Raw genomic sequence first — 14,418 nt, forward strand, 5'->3', positions numbered from 1 at the left:
GACTCGTTCAAAATTAAAGTAGTACAAAAAGAATTGTATTCTCTCTTGTCATAAGATCTAGATGCATGGTCAGTTAGGTAAATTGATGTGAAATTCAATGTAAAGCTACATTCTGCATTTCATACATCAAGATTCCCTTACTCAGTTTCCACTTGCACTGAAAGGAAATCTGACCATAAACTTGCGGGAATCAAGAACTGCCTTTGCCTTTTATTTTTCTTTCCTGGAGCTTCTTAAACAATAACTACTAATATTTGTTATATTTTATAATTTAAGAGGTCCTATTACAGATTTTTCTGGCTCCTTACAACAAGTTTATTCTTTGGAAAGGTCCTAGCACTACAATCTGAAAAATGATAAAACTGAGACTCACAGAGAGGTTGAAATTTGCCCAAGGTCATCCAGATTAAAAAAAAAAAAAGAGTATCTTCAAATTTCACATTTGTCTCACACACACACACAAACACACACACACACACACACACACACAAATACTCTCTCCCTAAAGGTTCCAACATAAAATGGCATTTAAAGATTAAATTTTTAGTTTTATACACACATGTAAGCACATACAAATATATTCTATAGAGAAAAAGGTTACAATAAATTTGAATTAGAGGTCCTTCACAAATACAAAAGTTCTATAAAATGTGAAAATATGAATTTATTAGTCATATAAATTATATGATAAATCCAAGAAGTTCATTTTTCAGAATTATTATTCTTTTAACAAAAGAAATAAAATAGGGAATTGCCATGGATAGTTAAGATTTAGGTTTTGCCACAATGAGGTACCATTACACGCCAGTCAGGATGGCTGCTATCCAAAGGTCTACAAGCAATAAATGCTGGAGAGGGTGTGGAGAAAAGGGAACCCTCTTACACTGTTGGTGGGAATGCAAATTAGTACAGCCACTATGGAAAACAGTGTGGAGATTCCTTAAAAAGCTGGAAATAGATCTGCCATATGACCCAGCAATACAACTTCTAGGCATACACACTGAGGAAACCAGATCCGAAAGAGACACGTGCACCCCAATGTTCATCGCAGCACTGTTTATAATAGCCAGGACATGGAAGCAACCTAGATGCCCATCAGCAGATGAATGGATGAGGAAGCTATGGTACATATACACCATGGAATATTACTCAGCCATTAAAAAGAATTCATTTGAATCAGTTCTAATGAGATGGGTGAAACTGGAGCCCATTATACAGAGCGAAGTAAGCCAGAAAGATAAAGACCATTACAGTATACTAACACATATATATGGAATTTAGAAAGATGGTTACAATAACCCTATATGCAAAAAAAGAAAAAGAGACTCAGATGTATAGAACAGACTTGTGGGCTCTGTGGGAGAAGGCGAGGGTGGGATGTTTCAAGAGAACAGCATCGAAACATGTATATTATCTAGGGTGAAACAGATCACCAGCCCAGGTTGGATGCATGAGACAAGTGCTCAGGCCTGGTGCACTGGGAAGACCCAGAGGGATAGGGCGGAGAGGGAGGTGGGAGGGGGGACCGGGATGGGGAATACATGTAAATCCATGGCTGATTCATTTCAATGTATGACAAGAACCACTGCAATGTTGTGGAGTGATTGGCCTCCAACTAATAAAAATAAATGGAAAAAAAAAAAAAGATTTAGGTTTTGTTTTTCTGAAGGTGGGAACAAAGACTCACAGCTTAGTAGGAAATACTAATGTGTAAGTAGTTATCTCTTAGTGGTAAGATTACAAACATTTTTTTCTTCTCATATTTTCTGCACATTTCAAACTTTACAGAGTCAAGAAATTATGGGTTTGACTTTGAAGCAAGAAAAAATTTTTTACAATATACTTTAAGGGGGAAAAGGCAGGACACAAAGTTAAATATAGAGCATGGTCTAAACTTAATAAAAAAGAAAAATATTTCTTTGTAGACATAAACCTGGAAGTTGATAGTCTGCCAGGATAGTACCTCTGAGTGATAGGATCCAGGGATTGCTTTATTTGAATATTTCTGCAAAGTCCAAATTGTTTTCATGGGCATGTTGCACTTTTTTATTTTTTTATTTTTATTTTTTAAAAAAAGACATTTATTCAGCGTCATGATCAGACTATTACATTTAGCAATCAACAGCATGGGTGCAAAAAAAAAAAATCTACATTAAAACCCTTCTGTTGGAATGCTTTACACTTTCCACAGAACAGAAACTAAAATAACCTGTTATACAATTAGTCACAAGTACAGCCCTCGAGTTTTTTGCCCATACACATGAGTATTGTCTAAAACATGTCTTCTTTGTAGCAGCTAGGCCCTGCCACCACTGTGCTTGGCTGAGTTCACAAATCTGTTGTAACCTGTAGCTTCCCTGTCACTTCTCTGGCTCTCCTCTCCTGCTAAGCTTTGTTTACTGGCAGTAATTAAAACCTTCTGCCACTGCCATAGCTACTGCTGTTGCTGGAACCACCATATCCACCTTGGTTTCGTGGTTTGGCAAAGTATTGGCCTCCACCACCACAGGGGCCAGAACTTCTGCCTCCGAAGTTTCCTCCTTTCATGGGTCCAAAATTTGAAGACTGATTGTTGTAATTGCCAAAATCATTGTAGCTTCCACCACCTCCAAAATTGCTTCCGTCATTACCAAATCCATTATATCCATCCCCACTGCCACCATATCCGCCACCACCACGGCTGCCACCAAAGCCACCTTGACCACTGAAGTTTCCTCCACGACCAAAGTTGTCATTCCCACCAAAACCACCTCCACGACCACCACTAAAGTTTCCAGAACCACTTCGACCTCTCTGGCTGGATGAAGCACTAGCCATCTCTTGCTTAGACAGGGCTTTTCTCACTTCACAGTTGTGGCCATTCACAGTGTGGTATTTCTGAATGACAATCTTGTCTACAGAGTCATGGTCATCAAAGGTTACAAAAGCAAAGCCTCTCTTTTTGCCACTGCCTCGGTCAGTCATGATTTCAATTACTTCAATTTTTCCATACTGTTCAAAATAATCTCTCAGGTGATGTTCTTCGGTGTCTTCTTTAATGCCACCAACAAAAATCTTTTTCACAGTTAAATGGGCACCAGGTCTTTGAGAATCTTCTCTTGACACGGCCCTCTTTGGTTCCACAACTCTTTCGTCCACCTTGTGTGGCCTTGCATTCATGGCCGCATCCACCTCCTCCACCGTGGCATATGTGACAAACCCGAAGCCTCTGGAGCGCGTGGTGTTTGGATCCCTCATCACCACACAGTCTGTGAGCGTTCCTCATTGCTCAAAATGGCTCCTCAGACTCTCATCAGTTGTTTCAAAGCTCAATCCTCCGATGAAGAGCTTCCGCAGCTGTTCGGGCTCTTTGGGAGACTCTGATTTAGACATGACGGCAGTGGAGGCGGGGAAGTCTTCAACGATGCTTTCTCGGTGGCGTCCACGGGCAGAAAGGACATGTTGCACTTTTTTAAAGAAGAGAAAAATATTTAGGTTTATTGTCACTGCCAACTGGAAATCAAGTAAAGAAAATAATTTGAAATTATAAATCAATTGAAAACAATATACCCAAATTCTAAATAATAAAACTTTCAATTTATGTAATGAGCATATCTATCACTGAACATAAGTCAATAAATTTTGCTAATAATCCAATTTTAGTTTAAAAAACTCTGTATGATTACATTTTCTTTTTTCAACCTGTTTTTTATTATTTTTTTCTTTTCTAGCCATGCACACAGCTTGTAGGATCTTAGTTTCCCAACCAGGGAATGAATACATACCCTTGCTAGTGAAAGTGTGGACTTCACTGGATTACCAGTGGTCTCCCTGTATTATTACATTTTCATTATGATATTCAAAATTTTGGTTTTTGAAGATGAATGAAAGTGCTCTAAAGATTATGAATATACACAAATGTGGAAACTAGGTCTATGTATGTGCATAGGTGCAAACCATGAGGATGTATATACATTGAATGGATACGCAAGGATGTGGTAGGATTTCCAGTAGATTATACTTCATTTATAATTTTCCAGATTTTTAATTTTCTGTATTAAATATCACTCAGTTCAGTTCAGTTCAGTCGCTCAGTCGTGTCCGACTCTTTGCGACCCCATGCATCACAGCACTCCAGGCCTCCCTGTCCATCACCAACTCCCGGAATTTACTCAAACTCATGTCCATCGGTGATGGCATCCAGCCATCTCATCCTCTGTTGTCTCCTTCTCCTCCTGCCCCCAGTCCCTCCCAGCATCAGGGTCTTTTCCAATGAGTCAACTCTTCGCATAAAAATTAGAATACCTCCCTTTACCTTATTACCTCTCTCATTTACCTTAATTGTTTGCAATAAAATAGACATTGCAGAACACTGAAAGAATAGAGACCAGTCAAAGATTTCTTTCACTTCCCTTTTGGTCTCTATTGCTATTGTTCAGTTGCTAAGTTGAGTCCAAATCTTTGCGACTCCATGGGCTGCATCATGCCAGGCTTCCCTGTCCTTCACCATCTCCTGGTCTTTGCTCAAACTCATGTCCATTGAGTTGGTGATGCCATCCAACCATCTCATCCTCTGTAATCCCCTTCTCCTCCTACCCACAATCTTCCCAGCATCAGGGTCTTTTCCAATGAGTCAGCTCTTTGCATCAGGTCGCCAAAGTATTGGAGCTTCAGCATCAGTCCTTCCAATGAATATTCAGGACTAATTTCCTTTAGGATGGACTGGTTGGATCTCTTTGCAGTCCAAGGGACTCTCAAGAATCTACTCCAACACCACAGTTCAAAAGCATCAGTTCTTCGGTGCTCAGTCTTCTTTGTGGTCAAACTCTCACATCTGTACATGACCACTGGAAAAGCCATAGCTTTGACTGTATGGACCTTTGTCAGCAAAGTAATGTCTCTACTTTTTAAAATGCTGTCTAGGTTGGTCATAACTTTCCTTCCAAGGAGCAAGCATCTTTTAATTTCATGGCTGCAGTCACTGTCCACATTCATTTTGGAGCCCAAAAATATAAAATCTGCTATTTTTTCCATTGTTTCCCCATCTATATGCCATGAAGTGATGGAACTGGATACCATGATCTTAGTTTTTTGAATGCTGAGTTTTAAGCCAGCTTTTTCACTCTCCTCTTTCACCTTCATCAAGAGGCTCTTTAGTTCCTCTTTGCTTTCTGCCATTAACGTGGTATCATCTGCATATCTGGGGTTGGTGATATTTCTCCCAGCAATCTTGATTCCAGCCCAGCATTTTGCAGGATGTACTCTTCATGTAAGTTAAATAAGCAAGGTGACGATATACAGCTTTGACTTATTCCTTTCTCAATTTTGAACCAGTCCATTGTTTCATGTTGGGCTCTAACTGCTGCTTCTTAACAAGCATATAGGTTTCTCGGGAGGCAGGTAAGGTGGTCGTGTATTCCTATCTTTTAATGAATTTTCCAGTGTGTTTTGATCCATACAAAGGCTTTAGTGTAGTCAGTGAAGCAGAAGTAGATGTTTTTCTGGAATTCCTTTGCTTTCTCTATGATCCATTGGATGTTGGCAATTTGATTTCTGGTTCCTCTGCCTTTTCTAAATCCAGCTTCTACATATGGAAGTTCTCAGTTCACAAACTATTCAAGCCTAGCTTGAAGGATTTTGAGAATTACCTTGATAGCATGTGAACTAAGCACAATTGTGCACTAGTATGGACACTCTTTGGCATTGCCCTTCTCTGGAACTAGAATGAAAACTATCCTTTTCCAGTACTGTGGCCATTGCTGAGTTTTCCAAATTTGCTGGCATCTTGAGCATAGCACTTTGACAGCATCATCCTTTAAGATTTGGAATAGCTCCACTGTTGATGAAATAGCTCCATCATCTCCACTAACTTTGTTCTTAGTGATATCTCCTAAGGCCCACTTGACTTCACACTCCAGGATGTCTGGCTCTAGATGAATGATCACACCAATGTGATTATCTGGGTCGTTAAGACCTTTTTAAAAATAGTTCTTCTGTGTATTCTTGCCACCTCTTGTTAACCTCTTCTGCTTCTGTTAGGTCCTTGCCATTTCTGTCCTTTATTGTGCCCATCTTTGTAAGAAATGTTCACTTGGTATCTCCATTTTCTTCAAGTGATCTCTAGTCTTTCTCAGTCTTTCTCATTCTATTGGTTTCCTCTATTTTTTGCATCATTCACTTAAGCAGCGTTTCTTATCTCTTCTTGCTATTCTCTGGAACTCTGCATTGTTAGGTAAACCTTTCATTTTCTCCTTTGCCTTCGGCTTCTCTTTTCTCAGCTATTTGTAGGGCCTCCTTAGACAACCAGTTTGCCTTCTTGCATTTCTTTTTTTTTTGGGATGTTTTGGGTTTCCCTGATGTCTCACATGATAAAGAGTCTGCCTGCAGTGTGAGAAACCTGGGTTCGATCTCTGGGTTGGAAAGATCTCTTGAAGGCAATGGCACCCCACTCCAGTACTCTTGCCTGGAAAATCCCATGGATGGAGGAGCCTGGTAGGCTACAGTCCATGGGGTCACATAGAGTCAGACACGACTGAGTGACTTCACTTTCACTTTTGGTCACCACCTCCTGTACGTCATGAACCTCCATCCTTAGTTCTTGAGGCACTCTATCAGATCTAATCCCTTGAATCTACTTGTCACCCCCACTGTATAATCATAAAGGGTTTGATTTAGGTCATACCTCAATGGTCTAGAGGTCTCTATTAAATAGTATTAAGTATAACTTAGGAATTATCTGTGGTGCTTCACAAAGTACAGCATTCTTCTATCTGAAAGGCCCAGAGGTCCCAACCAGGTATGGGCCCAGGGCAGGATTTTTGCCTGCAGCCTGTAATGATGCCCTTGTAGGAACATCCGGGTAACAGTTTTGGTGGGGCGTGGAGGGGAATAGAGCATTCTGTCCTTTTATCACTTCTCCAGGGCAGAAACATTGAACTCATAACAGTAACCATAATATTCTTTTACTCAAACAAAAACAATACATATCTTTGCTAACTTAAACAAAAATAGAAAGAGCAAGGGCAATTTTTAAAAAGACTTTAAAGATAATTTATAGACATTGAGAGTTCTCTTTGTTGCAATCTATCTTTCCTAGGTAGGTGTACAAGATCCTTATGTATCTTGCTGAAAATTGATAAGAACTATAGCCTATTTTATTTAAATTTTACTATAGTTGATTTACAATGTTGTGTTGATTTCTAATGTACAACAGTGATTCAGCAATATATATATTACATATACATACATGATACATACACACATTCTTTTTCATATTCTTTTTCATTGTGGTTTATTACAGGATACTTCCCTGTGCTAGAGAGTAGGACTTTGTTGTTTATCCATTTTATATATAATAGTTTGCATCTACTAATCCCAAACTCCCAATTCCTCCCTCCCCACTTCGTCTCCCCTTTGGCAATCACAAGTCTGTTCTGTGAGTTTCTTTTTCATAGAAAAGTTCATTTGTGTCATATTTTAGATTCTGCATATAAGTGATATCATACGGTATTTTTCTCTTTCTAACCTATTTCATAAATATAATCTCTAGGTTTATCTATGTGTCTGCAAGTGGCATCATTTCTGCCTTTTGATAGCTCAGTACGTGTGCGAGAGTGCTAAGTTGCTTCAGTCATGTCTGAAATTGTGACCTGATGGACTGCAGCCTGTCAGGCTCCGCTGTCCATGGGATTCTCCAGGCAAGAATGCTGGAGTGGGTTGCTGCCCCCTCCTCCAGGGGATCTTCCCAACCTGGGGATCGAACCCATGTCTCTTACTTCTAAACTGCATTGGAAGGTGGATTCTTTCACTAACTTCCCTGGTAGCTCAGCTGGTAAAAAGTCCACCTGCAATGAAGAGGACCCGGTTTGATTCCTAGGTCGGGAAGATCCACTGGAGAAAGGATAGGTTACCCACTCCAGTATTCTTGGAATTCCCTGGTGGCTCAGCTGGAAAAGAATCCGCCTGCAATATGGGAGACCTTGGTTCAATCCCTAGGTTGGGAAGATCCCCTGGAGAAGGGAACAGCTACTGACTCCTGTGTTTTGGCCTGGAGAATTCCATGGACTCTATAGTCCATGGGGTTGCAGAGTCAGACAGGACTGCACGACTTTCACTTCACTTCACAGCACCATTTGCGAAGCTGTAGCTGAGTAGTATTCCATGCATATATGTGCCACATCTTTATCCGTCCTCCTTTCAGTGACATTTAAGCTGTTCCCATGTCTTGGCTGTTATAAATAGCACTCCAATGAACATTGGAGTGCATGTGTCTTTTCGAATTATAGTTCTTTAGGGATATATTTCCAGTAGTGGTACTACTGGATCATATGGCAACTTTTTTAGTTTTTAAGGAACCTCCCTAGTGTTTTCTGTAGTGGTTGCACCAATTGATATTCCCACCAACAGTGTGATTTTTCCATACCTCCTGCAGCATTTGTTATTTTGTAGCATTTGTTATTTGTAGACTTTCTAATGATGGCCATTCTGACCTGTGTGAGGTGGTACCTCATTGTAGTTTTGATTTGTATTTCTCTAATTAGCAATGTTCATCCTTTCTTGTGCCTGTTGGCCATCTGTAGGTCTTTGGAGAAATGTGTTTAGATCTTCTGCCCATTCTTTGATTGGGTTGAAAAACCAGAGTCTATTAATCTCATATACTTCCCAAGAGAAGGAAAGTCTCTTGGTGTTATAAGTATCAAGCATCAAATTCTTCTGAGAGCTTTACATAACATCTGAAAATAAAGCTACTTATTTCAAAAGTAGCAGGATGTTTACAGTCAGAAATGAAATCATAATTTTTAAAACATTAATGAAGATATCAAAAATGTTTTTATTCAGTACCACTCAAAAAGTAAAAGAACAGGAAATTTCAAAAGAGGAAAATGCTAAGAACTTGGGTAGAAACCTAATCTGCTATATCACTCCAAAATTCTTTAAGGGAAGGAGTAATTTCTAACAACTAAGATGTTCTTTTATCAGTCTCTGGCATGCAGTAGGAGATCAATAAATATTTGCTGAATGAATAAATCTAATATTAAATGAAAACCTTCTCCCAAGAATCTCAACAATCACTCCAATCCCACTCACTGGAGGTAACCACAATAAAGTTTGCTGAATCTCTCCACACACCATAACTATTTCCATTCAAAAAATATAGAGATTATCCTACTATAGTTCTATTTTATTCATTTTAATAACTACATGAACTTACCAGTTTTCCAGATGCTTTCAGAAACCAAGAAACTGAATGAAAGGAAATAAAAATATTAGTAGTAATGACGAACATGCATTGAGCATTGTTCTAAATGCTTTATATTAATATATACCAAACTGAACTGAACACATTAGAATTGCACAACTTTATATGTAGGTACTATTACTTATGGACCTCTTATAAAGAAATTTTAAAATATTACTTTCCCAAGATTATAATGACTTGCCTAAAAGACAGTAAGTGGCAGAGGAAGGATGTGAAGCCAGCAGTCTGTCTTGGGAGCCTGTGTTCTTAGTCACTACTGCCTCTGTGATGTTAAAAATAATAAAGATAGATTCTTACAACAACAGCTGACTGTTAGTATATACCAGATGTAAAAAGAATAGGAGACAATGTCCGAGTTTGTTTGTTTTTAACTATATCATAACCTTATACTAAGCAGTGCCTTCAAAGGAATCACAGCAATAGGTTATATGTTCAGAGTCTGTCATTAGTCAGAAACATTTGAATTAGCAAAAATATATAAATTTCCTTCACATTTATTTCATAAACTGAAAAAGAAAAGACATCTGAGTACCTTACTATTACCTTTTTAATGGCTAAAAGCAGTTTTTATATAAGTTTTACTACCCGTTTGTTCATTAGACTTGTCACTAAATGATTTATGGTCATTAAAAACAAAAACAAAAAAACTATATCCAGTCACATACGCAAAAAGAACCTGAATCACATTTAAAAAATATACAACTCAGACTCTTAACTCAGATCTAAGAGTGTTTTGAATAATGGCAGAATCTTTGGAATAAATGTATTGTCTCTCAAGGTAACTATTCTGGAGAACAATATTCAATTATCCGTGTAAGGACAGTCTGTTAAAAGTTACCACACTTAACAGGTCTCTTTCATTTACTAATTTAGCAACCAGTTCCTGTCAACCAGTGAAATAACTTATGTCCATATTGTCTGCTGTCTCCAAACTAGTGATTTGATAGCTAGTATTCAAAGTTCTAAGCACTGTACAACATATCAAAATAGTGTTGCTGAGCCAAGTGAAGCATAAATTGTCTTATAACATTAGCCAATTTCCTAATTTACTCTTCTAACAGAAAGTGATTCCACTGACAGTAACAGCAAGAAAAAAAGGCAGCTTTAGAAGATGCCTTATCTTTGACTGAATCTTATTAGTTTGAACAAGGGAGAGCAGTTAAAGCAGTGCATCCACACACATATACATTTATTCAGTGTCACCAAAATACCACCAACATTTCGAAGTGACGCCAAGTAACATTAAAGCTGCTATGTTTCAGATGATGTGTCAATCGAAGACCAGGTTTCACCTACCCTTGATACTGGATCACTTTCTAGATCATGATTTCCTTAAGTAAACTTTCTTCTTGAAAAAACAAGCATCTGGGTGAGCTCCATGTATGTCCACAGAATAATAAAATAACTGGAAGTTTCTCTGTATACATAATTGCTAAGTAAATGGTAAACAGTCTTGCAAGTCAGTCCTTAACAAAACATCTAATGAGTGAACATTAGAAAATTAAATTTCCTGGCAACCTGTTAGGCATAATTATCTAGCTGAGTACTATCCCATAAGAAAACAATAGGTATTATTCAATCTACTACCTAGAGAATCCCGAGAGTTGTGTACCAGACATTCTTACAGTAAAATAATTCTCAAAGCACTACCTTTTGAATTGCCTTTATCTGACAGCTCCTTTTCCCTCCTGCATCGGTACACATAAAATCTCACTCAATAAAGTATTTATTAATCAATTAATGCTTTTGCTCTGTCGATGCAAAAGATCTCTCATCAGCTCTTATCTTTTCCCAACCATTCATCACCAAGATTATGATGCTTGGATTAGAGCCAGAGCCAAGGAAAGAACCAAGTATATAATGACCTCATGTGGCAAAGGGCTACAATTACTGAATTAATTATAATATAATCACAGGCTTAAACTACTTTTGTTATTGGATTTTTATTTTCAAATTGCAACTTTAAATGGGCATTAAATAACTAGACAAGGTTAGGGAAGGAAAGGAAAATGACCTTAGATATAAAGAGCGCAGGTAAAAACAGAATCACTACTCACTAAAATAAAATGAACCCCCACACTAGAAAGTCAAAATATCTGGGCTGTTTCGGCTTTAATTTTTTTGGAAGCTTGAAAACCCCTTAGCCTCACACATCTATAAAATGGTGATAAATTTTGTCTACCACAAACTCTAAGTTACAATGATTAAGAAATGATTTTAATATCTGATATTTAATGGCTCTTTTATTCTACTTATGGTATTTGCTACTTTATATATCTAAAATATTTTTAAGGTCATCATAAAAACATAAACCAAAAATTAAAGTACTGTTACTTAATTTGACTTCTAATTGTTACCTATTATACTCTAGTACATTGATGAACATTGGTTGATACAGAACTTATTTTATTCTAGGCACAGAACTAAAATTAAATGAATTCAAATGGTATTCATATTACTAATAATCTTCTTTGAAGGTAGTCTTAACACTTAAAAGAAACACTTTGATATTTATCAACTCAAAATCTGCCAAAACAGAACTTAGTGTGAAATTTTTGAACCGAATCCAACTCTTCATTGATATAAGATTCTCTCGAGGACATCAATGTCGTATGAAGAATTTATACCCATTAAATGTACAATTAGTGCTTCTCAGGTGGCGGCTCAGTGGTAAAGAATCTGCCTGCCAATGCAGGAGACGTAGGACATGTGGGTTCAATTCCTGGGTCAGGGAGATCCCCTGGAGAGGATATGGCAACCCACTCCAGTATTCTTTCATTGGAGATCCCGTGGTCAGAGAAGCCTGGTGAGTGACATGACTCAGCACAAGCATGAAACATACAATTACAGAGCTGCAGTCACAATAATCTTTAAAAAGGTAGGGAAAGGAATAGGTAAAACTGCATCAAACTCAAATGACATACCTATTTCTCACTTAATGTCTTTTATTCCTAAAAGCATTATCACTAAGTAAAAATCTTTAAATGAAATATTTTCCGTTAATTTTATAATAGGGCAATGGATTATATATCCCAAGATTCCAAAAATGCATTGATTGAGCAATAATGGGAGAAGGAAATGGCAACTGACTCCGGTTTTCTTGCCTGGGAAATCCCATGGACAGAGGGGCCTGGTGGGCTATGGTCCATGGGGTTCCAAAGAGTTAGCATGACTTAGCAATTAATCAGAGAAGGAAATGGGAACCCACTCCAGTATTCTTGTCTGGAGAATCCGGTGGGCAGAGGAGTCTGGTGGGCTGCTGTCTATGGGGTCTCACAGAGTTGGTCACGACTGAAGCGACTTAGCATGCATGCATAAGCAATAACAAGTTTACAAGAAATATGCAATATACATTGTGCATAAAATACATTGTAAACAAGGTTTACTGTACTTGCCAAAGAAGAACATTTGATAGTTGGTGATGGTTGGTGGAGGAGAAGGATAAAGAAATCATTCAGGTGAATTCTGCTTTCTGTACCATTTACTCCCTCCAATTTTCCACCCTTTTTGGGAACCAATGGTTATCTTGTGTTCAAACTCCACTTAAAATCAAGTTACAATACAAAATAACACAGAAACTTCAAAACACATGGAAATGGCATCTATACATGATAGACAAGTCCTAGAAGATATAACTCTTTCATTCCTCTCATTTCACATACTTATGCAAAGTAAATTTACCTAATGTACAATTCAAATGTGTTCTAATAATCTCTGCATATATAGTAAATTATTATGCTTTTGTCTGAGATGGAAATGTATAAATATTGTTCTTTACTGCATACTTTAGTATATTTTTAAGAGTAGGAAGAATCTTTATACCCAAGGAGAGAAAAAGAGGTGACTGTGTGAACAACAGATATTATAGCAGAAAGTTACTACTGAACAGTTCTTAAGGCAGAAGACTGTATTTAAACATTTTGGCATTATTAATCTCAGTACTAATACATTTTATAATTAATAATTAATGATAAAATTTCAAGGCACTACATAGATTAAGTGAAAAAATGAAATATATAAAATCTGCCTTCATTTTTCAATATTCAACTATCAAACTGAAGATGAGAAAAAGTAATTTTATTATAAAAATAAATTCTTTAAAGAAGAAAAACCTTATTAGGATCACCTCAATAAACATCCAAAATGTTACTAAACCTAGGTAGCTCATGCCTCTAGCAAACGTAAGATTAGCCAACTTTAAGACTTAATATAAAGCTACAGTAATCAAGACAGTGTGGCATGGGCAAAAGAAGAGACAAATAAATCAATGGAACAGAATAGAGAGCCTAGATATATACCCACATAAATATAGTCAATTGATTTTCAACAAAGAAGAGAAGGTAATTCAATTAAAGCCAGTCTTTTCAACAAACAGTGGACAAGTGGACCTCCACATGCAAAAAAAAAAAAAAAAGAATCTAGACCCAGATCTTACATCCTTCACAAAAATCAAATCAAAATGGATCATAGATCTAAATATAAAATGCAAAATTATAACCCCCCTAGAGGATAACAAAGGAGAAAACCTAAATGACCTTGGTATGGTGATGTCATTTTAGATTAACAACACAAGGTATGATCCATGAAAGAAATAACTGATAAGCTGGGCTTCAATAAAATTTAAAAACTTCTGCTCGGCAAAACACAATGTCAAGAGAAAATGACAAACCACAGATAGCAGAAATACTTGCAGAAGACATATCTGATAAAGGATAATTACCTAAAATATATAAAAAAGAAACATTTAAGACTCAGTAGTAAGAAAATGAACTCAATTAAAAAAACAGACAAAAGATCTTAACGGATACCTCACCAAAGAAGATATACAGATAGAAAGACAATTAACATCATATGTACTATGCTGTGCTTAGTAGCTCAGTCGTGTCGGAGTCTTTGCGACCCCATGGACTGTAGCCTGCCAGGCTCCTCTGTCCATGGGATTCTCCAGACAGGAATACTGGAGTGGGTTGCCATGCCCTCCTCCAGGGGATCTTCCCAACCCAGGGATCGAACCCAGGTCTCCCACACTGCAGGCAGATTCTTTACCGTCTCAGTCACCAGGGTAGCCCAAGAATACAGGAGTGGGTAGCCTATTCCTTCTCCAGGGGATCTTCCTGACCCAGAAATTGAACCAGGGTCTCCTGAATTGCAAGTGTATTATTTACCAGCTGAGCTACCAG

At 37.6% G+C, this 14,418-nt stretch overlaps 1 pseudogene; it reads right to left on the reverse strand.

Annotated features, from left to right (window-relative positions):
- Positions 1-2,019: 2,019 nt before the first annotated feature.
- On the reverse strand, positions 2,020-3,455 carry LOC110126657 (heterogeneous nuclear ribonucleoprotein A1-like; annotated as a pseudogene).
- Between the last annotated feature and the right edge of the window lie 10,963 nt (positions 3,456-14,418).

The sequence above is a fragment of the Odocoileus virginianus genome, chromosome 29 (assembly GCF_023699985.2).
Source record: "Odocoileus virginianus isolate 20LAN1187 ecotype Illinois chromosome 29, Ovbor_1.2, whole genome shotgun sequence".
Classification (NCBI taxonomy): Eukaryota; Metazoa; Chordata; class Mammalia; order Artiodactyla; family Cervidae; genus Odocoileus; species Odocoileus virginianus.